The sequence below is a fragment of the Amblyomma americanum genome, chromosome 10, assembly GCF_052857255.1.
Source record: "Amblyomma americanum isolate KBUSLIRL-KWMA chromosome 10, ASM5285725v1, whole genome shotgun sequence".
NCBI classification, from domain to species: Eukaryota; Metazoa; Arthropoda; class Arachnida; order Ixodida; family Ixodidae; genus Amblyomma; species Amblyomma americanum.
The window spans coordinates 132,233,595-132,246,664 of NC_135506.1; the positions used below are offsets into that span (position 1 = coordinate 132,233,595).

The 13,070-nt window shown below is 48.1% G+C and overlaps 1 protein-coding gene across 1 annotated transcript in view; it reads right to left on the bottom strand.

Moving 5' to 3' along the window:
* LOC144108720 (uncharacterized) overlaps positions 1-13,070 on the bottom strand; it is a 75,572-nt gene that overhangs the window by 22,132 nt on the left and 40,370 nt on the right. The gene's annotated exons all lie outside the window — the stretch shown is intronic.

A 13,070-nucleotide genomic window follows, 5' to 3' on the forward strand; every position in this document is an offset into this window, starting at 1 on the left:
TATTTTGGTTCTTGCTATTTTATAACTTACAAGAGCTTTGTTTTCAGCAAGAGCGGCGTTTTTGTGACCAGGAGCTGGTATTGATACAAGCCAACTTCAATTTCTCCTCAGTGTCCCTTTAAGGATGAATCACCAAATTATCCAAACCTATTCTCAGCTTAGTTGATGCATTTTGAACCTAATAAAAATAGCAGACCTACAGCCTGCAACCACAGAAGAAGAAGGAACAGGACACAAGCGCTGTCTATTGTCTTGTGATTGCATGCTTTAGTGCTGGTATTGTTCTTAGGAAGAAGAAGATCAGGCAGAAGTTTTTCACATTATCTATTAATCCCTCGTTGGCATTCAGTGCAGAAACAATTTACCGGCCTGTACTAGGTACTAATGAGTTTATCACGAACACGATTTTAAGTGCGACACCGATTTATTTTAATGCTTTTCCTTCATAATACTGTGCACGATTGGAATAATCTCGTCGCTGGCAGCTAATACTGTAGGTAGGGAAGGCTAGTAAAAATTTCGCAGCTTTTCTAAGTTAGGGTGAACGCCTGCTATTAATTTCTGTTCTAATTCACAATTTACAACGGAACCTTTCCCCCTCTCTTTAGAAACACAAATGGTACTTTGGGTCAATAAAGAAATGAAACAGTACGAAGCATTCCTCTCTTTGTAAGCTGTTCGTTTGGTCTGCGTGAAGCCGTCCTGCACAGCGACTTCTGAAGCTCATCAAAACATAAGCTGTCAGTGTCCTAGACTGATTTCAAAGTGGTAAGATTCTTATGTATTGAGAAGGAGGCCTAATTGTATGATGGTTGCAAGCACATGGCATTATATTTATAAATTTTGCTTGGACAATTCATTGCTGAATATGCTATAAACATTCGATACCGCCAGGCCAACAACATTCCCTCGATTTGAGGTGAGCAATTAAGCTTATAAGCAATAATAAAACTTGCAAGACGATTACACTATATAACGAGAAATTCAGTCATTGAAGATGAGTTACTAGCCTGTGTCCTCTTTCCATACTTACCATTCGTCCGGTTCTTCCCGTGGCAACCACCTACCGTTTGCACTCTCTCCACTCTACCCATTAACTACCTTTTCCACGGTAACCGATCTGCGCACGCTGCCCGCTGTAAACACTCTCCGATTAAGTCCTTCGCTCTTGCTATACAATATCCAGTACCCTTCTCCGGTTCCACCATTTTACGCAGTTGCCATGCCCTAATTTTCAATGGCTACAACCCGGAGTGTGGCTCCCTTGGCATCCAGCCTGCAGTTCCGCATTCCTCACAGTAGACATACCTATCTCCTCCCTCGCTAAGACCTTTTCTACGTCCACAGTCCAGATGGTTCCGGCGGTATACCAACGCTACACTTGCACATTGCTCCGCTCTCGTCACGCTTTCTTTCTTCTACGGTAACCACCCTCTAGGTGGTTCGTTTCGCAACCAATCGCCGGTCACGCCGTCTACTTCTGCTACAAATTTTACTGCACCGACGCAAAATCCAGGAACAGGCGCTTAACAGCTGTCGCTGTAAAATGCCGCAACACGTCTCGTGTATCTAGGGCTGTAGATGAAGAGCGGGAATTGAGGAGGGGGAGTCGTTGAATGAAGAGTGATTTGCTCAGGATTTCAGATCATCTATTACAAACATTGCTGTCAGTGTCGGCTACCTATCAGTTTAGCGTGGATTCCTATCTGCGTCCTCATGTTTGTTTCCTGTGCCTACAGTGTTGTAGATTTGAGCCTCTTTATAACAAAATGGTTCATAACAAAAAAACGAATAAAACGAAGCAACAGCCATTCCTTCTGCAAGCTCGCATAAGAGTCTATGCATTTCATATCTCGTTTGTCGCGAGCAAAAGCTTGCTACAAAGGGATAATAGAACTCAAGTGGACCTCACTGCGCTTTCGCGGTGAGAGTCAATTTTTTCGATGTTCTACTCTTCCGTACCACATCGATGTCGCTAATAACAGTCCCCCTTCTCCAACCTACTCGCTGCATACTGCCAACTACGACCACGCTCTGCGTGACTCGTTCCACGCACACTCTTAATTTACTTTTCCGCACCATGAGTGCACGGTTAATGCCATGTGAGCATGCTGCGTGTTGTGTTGGGCGTTATGACACGAAGGCAACTAAGGTCGTCACGCGTCAAACACAAGGTTAAGAAAGTGTGTTTGTTGTAATAAATGCACTACAATTTATCCAATCCATAGCCTGTTTAAGGCATCTTCTCTCTTTAAAACGTGAAAAAACGTGAAATAAGTGCCTCTTCACTCTACAGCAGCTTTGTGTGTAAATGAATGTGTGTGTTATAAAGAGAACAATTTTTCTCCATGCTTAATGTCCTGTACGGGAGAATAAGATGCGGTTCAGTGTGAGTTCATCTGCAAATGTTTAACGTAGTAGTCTTATTTCGACTAAAATTTTTGTGTCAAATGTGTGTTAATGTGTTCAGTGAGAAGACGAAATGAGATTATTTCTATAAAGTGTTTTTAATGGCTGCATGATTTGCATTTTTCCAAGGTTGAATTCAAGAAGTGCAGCATATTGTTTACTTTGTTTTCTGAAGCCACTTTCAATTTATAGTTCAGTTTATTTTTTCGATACAAAACAGAACCTTACCATGTTTTCTTGTGTTGCGATTTTCTCTACATTATGTGTAATGCTTCTGACTAGGAGTTCAAATGCATTTCGAGAGTGGCGTGCACGAGGTAGGCTCACTGAATTAGTGTATATTACGCTGTATTAAGCATTGTGATCGTTTTTTCTGGCGGTATCTACATACACAGCATGCCAATCAGCAGTGATAATTGATGCTCAGTTCGCCATTCTTAGTGTTCTTTTGATTTTCTTTGCACTGCAGCCCTCCCGCATAATTTGTGGGAAACATGTATTTTGTCGTGTTTTGTGTAGCGTGTAGCATGATTGTAAAATTCTGTGTAGCTAGCATATTTTATAGCGCAGCGCTTAGCCACCCGTTGATGGATTCCGCGTCGGATTCGGCAACCGCACCGTTGGCTTAACACGTCGCCTGTCAATCGTGGCATGTATGTATGGACGGATGGATGAATACGGCTGAACCCTTTAAATTGGGCGGTGGCTCAAGCCATCTAGCCATGACATGAAAGTTTACTGTTATCTTGATTTTAGCACCAATCAGATAACCTTCGCTTGGTTACTTCTACCCGCTTAAAATTTCCTTTCCCTTCACTGTCTTTAAACCCCAATGCCTTGGATAAATCAGCCCCGCTGCTTTCCACTGTACGGTGAAGCGCTTTACAGAAAAGCAGTAGCAGGGCGCAACGCCAGCTGGCGGGGTGAGAGCGGAGGGGAATGGGCAGCTTGAAGGTGGCTGCCATGGTGGGTGGCTAGCATCGTAAATTCCACCTGACGTTGCGGTAAGGGGGATTTTCATGAGCTGCGCTCAAATTTTGTATTATCGACTCTCTAATCGTTGGTCAGTTTTTTTTAAGAGCGAGATCTCCTGTACTATATGCTCATGTGGTGCTTGTTTTTACATTTCTAGATTAATTCTGTCATATCTGTAAAATTCTACGTATATTGCGTGTTTTTCTTTAAGACACAGATATTCCTGTATTTCGTTTTCATGTGGTGTTTATTTCCTTAACGTGAATGAGAAGTCGCAGGCAGCGCGAAGGCTGTACCACAGTAACAGTGTCTTGGAACAACTATACGTAAGGCATATTTTAATTCTAACTCCTTGCATTTATCTTGGAGGCGTAGTAACAAAGGTCTCATCGATTGGAGTGTATTTTTGAGCAGTGTATTGGAAACGCACTCCATAACTATGGAGTAATAGAGGTGTTCCGGTAAGGACTTTATCTTCAGTACTAAGCGCACATAAAGGCTTTTCTCCAATCTTTCAGGCACGGTTCATTTATGTCGACGTAAAGCGTATTGGCTGCAGCTGGCATATGAGAGGATTAATTACAGAGATATGAGATAGGCTTTCCCTGCAGTTTGCGTAGTCAAGCAGATGGTGATTCTGATGATAGATCATTTCATAGTTAGAGAAACGATGTTTTCCAGAAAGATGTTGCTTTTAAGATCATTTGTATTGTAAATAGTACCTTCTTTTGATTCGAGCGACAATGCTACAACTTTGAACTTTAAAATTTGGGGTTCGTATAATAGCGTATAAATCACACGGGAACAAAACTGCTTAACGATAACAGAAACATTGGCTATATTCAAGAGACATAACACACGCCTTCTTCCGATGACTGTTCTTTTCGCACTGGCCCCGTCCACACGCTTTTCCCCCTCAATGTCCACGAGGCACTTTTTCTCTCTCACCCGCACGTACACATGCTTTGGTGGTCGCGTCCCCACCCCCACACTTGCGCCGTGTTTGACATCTGGAGTTCATTCGGGAAGGAGACCGCTTGCGGGCGTCTAGAGCTGAAGCGCCGTCTGTAGCCGACGCGCGGCTCTCCTCTATGTCGCTGCCAAATAAAGGCGCCGTGCTGTTGGTGGTCTTTTGTCCGCTCTCTTTGGGGCGCCGCCTCTCGGGTGTCTCCAAGGGCGCCCAGGTTTCTGTTGCCGTCTGTTCCTGCTTTGTAGCACTTAACCCAATCTTGGCGCTTCTTTCTGCGGAAATGCTGTTTTTGCTTCTTTGTGTCCTTGTTTCTTTACATCACTTCAAGCAGGTTTGGTGGCCGCAGAATCTGTGGGAGTCATCGCCCAGATTTTTGGCACTTGAAACAATTTTCATGGTATGATGAGTAGGACGCACTGCAGTGATTCAAAAGGGTCATGGAGTGTGTAACAAATGAAACTCAAAACAAGGTGCTTCGATGGGAGTTCTTTGTTATTTTTCTTAATTGGTACAATTGGTTTTTTTGGGGGGAAATGAAATGGCGCAGTATCTGTCTCATATATCGTTGGACACCTGAACCGCGCCGTAAGGGAAGGGATTTTATTTGTGCACGATCACAAAGTCGTCCACGGCTATGACACTCGCAGGGCTTGAAGAGGCGAAGTGGGCTGACCGTAACTGAAGGATGTACTCCTTCAACCATCGCTTCCGAAATGAATTCATGATAGTTTGCCGGTATTTCCATCTTCGACCTATGTCTGTTGCAGTGGCCGAAGGAATGGACGCTGTCCTTGCTTCGGGCAAAGCGATTAGCCGTTTGCCCGTGATGAGATGGGAAGGCGCCAGGACCGATGGTGCCCTTGGGCCTGTGGAGGCGTATGCTAGTGGCCAGGAATTAATCGTTGCCTCTATGTATGCCAGCACTGTGGCTAGCTCCTCAAATGATAGGCTTTGATGTCCGAGAATTTTCCGCACCGTTTCTTTGACTGCCTTTACCATTCGTTCACACCAGCCTTCCAACCATGCTGCTTTTTCTACGATGAACTTCCAAGAAAGCTGCTGAGAAGTGGTGTAATTTTGCGATTCGCGGCTGCGAAGAATATTCCACAGCATCTGAAAGTCTTTGAAAGCCTTCTCAAACGTCAGAGCGTTGACGCTGTATATAGTCGATGGCAGTCCCCGGCGCCCGACAGAGTCGTAGAGCTAGCAAAAAAACATTCAGTAGTTAAATTAGAGACTAGTTCCAGGTGAACTGCTCTTGTTGCGCAGATGAATAGGGCAATGTAACTTTTGGACCTGCCATCTTTCCTTCTTGTGTACAATGGGCCGGCAAAATCAATGCCCACAACTTCAAAAGCCTGATTGCCGCTCACTCTATCGCATGGAGGAGGTGCCGTGGGTGCTCTTGCCGCCTTAAGTCTTTGCCGGCAGCACACAGGGCAGGACGCTATGCTTTTCTTTAGTTGTTTCCGGGCGCTAGGAATCCAGAACGACTCGCGAAGTTCTGTCATACTTGACTGCCCCCCCCCCTCCCCCCGTGTAAGGTGCGGCGGTGCGTGTTGCAAATGGGTTGCAAGCCCCAAGGGTAGCGTTGGCCTGGCGGCCTGGGGCAAAGCTGGAAACATCCGAAGGTCCCGGCAAAGGATGAGTCGACTGGCAACAGAACTTGTTTATTCTGGCATCGCAAAAGAGCAGCCGGTCAGGGCGACCACGTTACTCGAAGGAAGAAATCGAAGTCTCCCTTTGGCGTCCGGGGCAGCGGCTTTTATACCCTCGGAGTCGAGGGCAAGAAGGGACGGCTTGGGATGAGTCGAACTAGACGGCGACGCACGGACATGCTGAGACGTGAAGTTACGCGTCCGCCGGGCCGGCGCCGGTCAGACCTCCTCGCCTCCCAGTTGGGGAGCTCCTCTCCCCGGCTGGCGCGCTTTGACAAGCGTGGGCACCAACATGCACACACACACACACACGCACACACGACGACACGTGGCATTGAAACCTGCCTGGACGCGCTTGGCGGGAGGCGTTACGGCAGCACTGAACGGGCCCAAAATGACCGCCACTTTGAACGAAGCCTCGGCGTCCGTTGCATCCGCGCCGTCTATACCGCGCGTCGTAGGCGAAACGTAACATGCGCTGCATTCATCACCTTCATCACCAGGTTTGCAACAGCGTTATCTTTGATGAAGTCGAGAGTGTGACGGAATCCCGTCTGGCCGGGGGGATACATTTCAAAACAAAGAGACGCCGACCAGTAAAACGAAAAAATTGTATTGACGTTTCGGCGCCCAGAACGGGGGCCTTGTTCACAATGGAAACACACCAAGAGGGTTCGTCTTTTTAAAAGCTATAGTAATCGCCGTAAAGATCGCGCGTAAATCGGGTTAAGATTGCCCTCGTTACGATTAAGCGTGTGAGCCGTTGTCTGTATCACCAGGGACTCGAGATGAAGCCGTGATGTAGTCAGTTTCTCTTTTTCGATGATTCTTGCTTTTTCCCAATCTATTCTGTGATTTGCCGTCACCGCGTGCTCTGCCAAGGCGTTATTGCGGGTATCTTCTTTCTGCACATCACGAGCATGTTGCTGTAGGCGCTTCTTTTTTTCGTTTTACTGGTCGGCGTCTCTTTGTTTTGAAAAAGCGTTATCTTTCGGGAGGAGAATAGGGTGCTTCAATTCTTCTGGCTGCGTTGCAAATTGGAGTCTTCCAGTGACCCGGAGCAACCCCTCGGTATCTAGAAAGAGTTGAAGCTGAGCAGCTTGCGAGTTAGGTAGCGTTTCTACACGGGATAGCGTCATAATTTCATGCTCGATGCCTTCTCTTTGGGCACATCTAATCAAGAAGTTTCGCGCCGTGTCAATCTCCTCCGAGGTAAGGAACTCCTCAGCAACGACACTTCTTCTCCGGCAGTTGTTTACAAATCTTCTTATCCAGGCTGTCTCTCTCAGCAAGCGAGTAAGGCTGCTCTAATTTTCTCCTCGCAGCGATGGAGTATTGGCCTCAGAGACGAAAGTTGAATTGTTTGTCTCTTTCTTCTGCAACTACCTCAGGGCTGCACGGCAGAGCAGACTGAATCTTTGGCCACGAAGGTGCGCTCTTTTTCAGCCATTCTGGGCCATGCCACCAAATTTTGCTGTTGCGGAGGCTCTCTGCTGTCATACCTCTCGTGAGGCAGTCTGCTGGATTATGGGATCCAGGGCAATGCCGCCAACTCTCCGGGTTACTTGCGCTCTGTATTTCTGTTACTCTGTTTTGAACGAACGGTTTCAAGTTTTTTGCTGTGCTTCGAATCCAGTGGAGCGTTATCATTGAGTCAGTCTAAAAGGAAACATTCATTTGGTGATCGATTGCGGCCCCCAGGAATGTGGCCATACGTGTTCCAATTACCGCAGGCATTAGCTCCAATCGAAGCAGCGACAAGGCTTTTAGGGGCGCCACGCGCGACTTGGCAAGGATGAGATTGACGCTCACCGTTCCGCTGTCTTCGATCAGGAGGTAGGCGCAGCATCCGTAGGCAGCCGGACTTGCGTCGTAGAAAATGTGGAGCTGCCAGGAAAGTTGGCCGTTGGGCGCAATGCAACGCGGAAAGCAAAGTTGTCTCAAACAGGCGAGGTCCGAACACCAGCGCGTCCATTCCGCTTCAAGGTCACTCGGTAACTGCTCATCCCACTCGATACCTCTCTCCCACACTCGTTGAAATAATATATTTGCTCTGATGACAAATGGAGAAACAAGGCCCAAAGGATCGAACACACTGGCGGACGCTTGCAACACCCCTCGTTTCGTGTTCTTCTCTGTGCTTATGGTGTTTAGCACGCCGGCCAGTGATATTCCCATGCGGTAAGTCGTGGGAGTCCAGTGAAGAACGAGAACCTTTTGTGTCTTTTCTGATGCGCCGCAGTCTTCGTTGCATGGGGCTTTTTGCACTGTGATCGAATTCGATATCCACTTTCATAGGCGCATTCCGGCATTCCTCACTATCCATGCTGCTTTCGTCGCTACCTTTAAGGCTTCGTGGTCTGAGTTCGCCCCTGTAACGAAGTCGTCCACGTCGAAGGAGTCCTTCAGGATGCCCGCTGTTTCTTTCAGTGCGCCCTTCTGCTTATCGAAATGGTGGAGAAGGGTGGCTGTGAGAAGGTGGGGCTTGCCGTAGTGCCAAATGGTACCCTACACATTAACCATTCTTCTACGCTAGGCAAAGGTTCCTGAGCGACAGGTGTGCTTCTGTACCAAGGAAATCTCAATGCATCTCTGTCCTCAGGTCGGACGCCGATTTGTAAACAGGCCTTCTCTATATCGGCAACGAGGGCTACTTCGTGCAGGCGGAATCGCACTAGAATGCGCACCAAGTCAGCAATCGGCTCCGGTCCTTTTTCCAGGTGAACATTCAATGACTCCTTGCCGGGTGCGTGCGATGAGGCGTCGAACACCACGCGCAATCTGGTAGATTTCGACTCGCTTCTGAATACTGGCTGATGCGGCATGTAGTATACGTTGGTGGTCTTCGCTTCCTTGGGAACTCTTTCTGCACGCCCAGCTTCCATGTTACTTCTAATAGCCGAGTCGTACTATTCCAAAAGGTCTTTGTTCCGGCCAAGTCGCCTCGTCAAGCTGTTTAGCCGTTGCACCGCCATGTGTCTGTTGTCACTGAGTTCTTCCGATGGGTCTTTCCATAGCAGTGCAGCTTCATAACGCCGACCTTTTTTTCTAACTGTATTTTGTCTAGTGGTCGTGCGTTCGGCGATTCTGTGGAATCTTTTATGCCAATGGCGTCCAACTCCCAGAAGTTCTGCAGCGTAGTGTGGACTTTTCCAGTCATCTCCAAACCTATTCGTAATATGCAAACATTGTTTGCCAGTACGAGGTTGGAGGTCACACTGCACGGCCCCTGGATGGTCCAACCAAGCCTGGTGTTAACGGCTGCCAACCCTTCGTTTTCGTCGCTTCGCTGCACTTCACCAGTTTGGCATTTGTAGAGGTGATTGGCGCCAATTAATAATCCAATTCCTGGGACAGATGCCATGCCGGGATAGAAAAATGTCTGGTATTAATGCTCCTCCGATTTCAATCTTTTGCAGAAAACTGTGATCTGCGGGCACCTGCTGGACATCCTTGCATATAAAGGGCACCTAAATAACCTCTACTCTGGTTTCTTGGCCGCTAAACGGGCTCCGAAGGCGAAGTTCGACGAGCCGGCATCTTTGCAATGGCGCGGCAGGCTTCCCGAAGGTGTTCAAAAGGAATTCGCTGTCTCCCAACGTCTTCAAACCAAGTGTTTTTGAGATGCCTTCTCGAATGAACGTTTTCTGGCTTCCACCGTCCATTACGCCCCGGATGTAGCCGTATTTAGGGTCCCCCACAGCAAAGGCGCGGAAAGTCTGCAGCGCTGTCTCGTGAGTCTCTTTTCTGTTAGCGGCTGCATGCACGTTCATGGCAGTGACCTCCGTTGGTGCGTCGGTTTTGTCTATTCTCCAATTTGGATTGCACATTGAGGTGGCGTGTCTTCTTTCGCAATACTCGCAGCTAATCTTTCTCCTGCAATCTTTAGATATGTGCCCCCACTTCGTGCACCGAAAGCACCTTTTTGTCTTGGCTAACTTCTCTGTCTTTTATTTGTTTGTCGCAAAACTCTGTGCCGTGCTTGCATGAATCACAGAGGGCACATTTCTCAGCCTTTGCCGATTGCGTAGAAAGCACAGCGGCACTGGCAGTATGCTGATTCGGGCGGTTTCCTGAGCGGTCCATGTGATATGGCTTCTTCTCTGCCACCATGACAGGATCTTGTTTGCACCGCTCTCGGCATTCGGTCTCCACCAGCAGAAACTCTAATATCTCATTTAACCTGTCGTCAGATCTGTCTGCTGTGTGCGAAGAGGCGGACTGCTGGGCTGGCGAGGCGGGGCTGCTATCGGCTTACGACAACGCACCTGTCTTTGCAGCTCGGCTTCTCAGTCAATGAAACTCTATTACCATGTCTCGCGGCAGCGCTGTTAGTACGACGTCGCAAAGCATTGCAGAGTAATCATACGTGGTCACTCCCAGTCACGTGAGTCCGCAAATGTGTGCTTGCACAAGGTCGTAAAGCCGGCGGAGTCCCCTCACATATCCTGAAGACGATACAGACGGCAGCATCCTTAACTTGGCAAGGCGTTCCTGCTCTATTCGTCCCTTGTCGCCGAAACGGCGCTACAGTATCTGTACTGCGTCGCTATAGCAGGACTCTGTTGCCTGCAATCCTCTTACTGCCGGCGAGGCGGGCCCGGTGAGGAGGCTCTTTAAGTAATGGAACTTCTCCGCTTTCGACAAGCTCCAATTTTCGTGCACCGTCTCGCGGAAGGATTCCCAAGAAGTCTGCCAATTGGCAAGCTCACCGTTGAATGATTCTAGATGCAGCTTAGGGAGCTTTAAGCAACTGTGCCTTGGTGTCGGCAGCGACGCTTGCATGGATTCGGCGCTGTGTACTGCAGGCCTTGTCGGTTGCGAAGCTGCTATCCGAACCTTGAGTAGACCGATTGTGTTCATGGCCCGGTCGTGGTATGCGATGACCTCGATGAATTCGGTCCCGAAGGCTTCCGCTGGTAGATGGTCCTCCATGTCGTCGTTTAACTTCCGCAGTTCATCGTTGCTTACTTGTAGTCTGTGCAGCAGAGCTGTCAGTTGATGAACGTCGGCTGTCGGCAGTACTGCTTTGGCCTCGTTGATCATGATTGTGTTCCGCCCTCGTCAAACTTCTCCTCTTGGCCTTGAGCTTTTCCATGTTGTTGTTTCTTCAGCTCAGTCTTTGGAGTCCCTCGTGGTCCGTTCGGATTTCACCGCTGTCTTCTCATCCCGGGTTTCGGCACCATGTAATGTACATAGTAGCTGCTTTTGATTCTAGCGACAATGCTACAACTTTGAACTTTAAAATTTGGGGTTCGTATAATAGCGTATAAATCACACGGGAACAAAACTGCTTAACGATAACAGAAACATTGGCTATATTCAAGAGACATAACACACGCCTTCTTCCGATGACTGTTCTTTTCGCACTGGCCCCGTCCACACGCTTTTCCCCCTCAATGTCCACGAGGAACTTTTTCTCTCTCACCCGCACGTACACATGGTTTGGTGGTCGCGTCCCCACCCCCACACTATCGCCGTGTTTGACATCTGGAGTTCATTCGGGAAGGAGACCGCTTGCGGGCGTCTAGAGCTGAAGCGCCGTCTGTATCCGACGCGCGGCTCTCCTCTATGTCGCTGCCAATTAAAGGCGACGTGCTGTTGGTGGTCTTTTGTCCGCTCTCTTTGGGGCGCCGCCTTTCGGGTGTCTCCAAGGGCGCCCGGGTTTCTGTTGCCGTCTGTTCCTGCTTTGTAGTACTTTACCCAAGCTTGGCGCTTCTTTCTGCGGAAATGCTGTTTCTGCTCCTTTGTTTCTTTGTTTCTTTACATCATTTCGAGCAGGTTTGCTGGCCGCAGAATCTGTGGGAGTCATCGCCCAGATTTTTGGCACTTGAAACAATTTTCATGGTATGATGAGTAGGACGCACTGCAGTGATTCAAAAGGGTCATGGAGTGTGTAACAAATGAAACTCAAAACAAGGTGCTTCGATGGGAGTTCTTTGTTATTTTTCTTAAATGGTATATTTGGTTTTTGTTGGGGAAAGTAAATGGCGCAGTATCTGTCTCATATATCGTTGGACACCTGAACCGCGTCGTAAGGGAAGGGATAAAGGAAGGAGTGAAAGAAGAAAGGAGGAAAAAGCTGCCGTAGTGCAGGGCTCCGGAATAATTTCGACCATCTGGGGATCTTTAACGTGCACTGACATCGCACAAAACACGGGCGGCTTAGCGTTTTTCCTCCACAAAAACGCAGCCGCCGAGGTCGGCTTCGAACCCGGGAACTCCGGATCAGTAGACGAGCGCTCTAACCTTAAATTTGATTACTTGGACCTTGGTGACATTTTGACCAGCGAGCCCATCCAGCATTTCCTCCTCGGTGAGATGCAGAAAACCTGTACTTAGCGACCTGAGTGGTGTGGCGGAGACACGAATGTTCTAAAAGGACAGAATGTTGGAATCTTTACGTGCTTGCGCTTTGTTGCTGAATTGTACGAGCAAGGGACTGCTATCCAGTTTAGTCAAGTTACTTGGGCTTAAGGCTTCTTTAAGACATTTAAGCACTATATATTGAGATATTTTTCTTGTTGGGTTTTTTGGTTTTTCACTAAGGACCATGAGGTATCCCGGGAATTGGCGATGATTTGATGACAGATGAGGCGCCATGGAATGTGTATATTTTTCTACTACGGTGCCCCCTGCCCTCCATAGAGCCCAAAGAGGGGGTGAGAGGCAGAAAGTTGCAAGCTACCCGTACGAAATGCAGCTGCACATCTTAACTATAACCCTATATGGCGTAACATAGTGTAGTTAGCCAGACAAGGTTAACCGTAGCCGCCGCCTCCGCAGGGAAACAAGGAAGAGCCAAGGAGAGGAAGAGCCGGGTGTTGCGAGAAAGAAGACAGGAAAATGAAAGATGAAGGTGAGGAGAGGAGAGGAAAAGGCGACTGTGTTTTTTTCCCGGTGGCGTCAGTTCAGAGGTACCGTCTACAGCGAACATACCTGACGAAAGGAAGGAAGAGTAGGAACATCGTAGTTAAGGTGAAGGTCAAGAATAATTAAAAAAAAAACTTGCACTCCAATCGGTTTATAAAGAGGGCAGGTGCTGCTCATAGGATTTA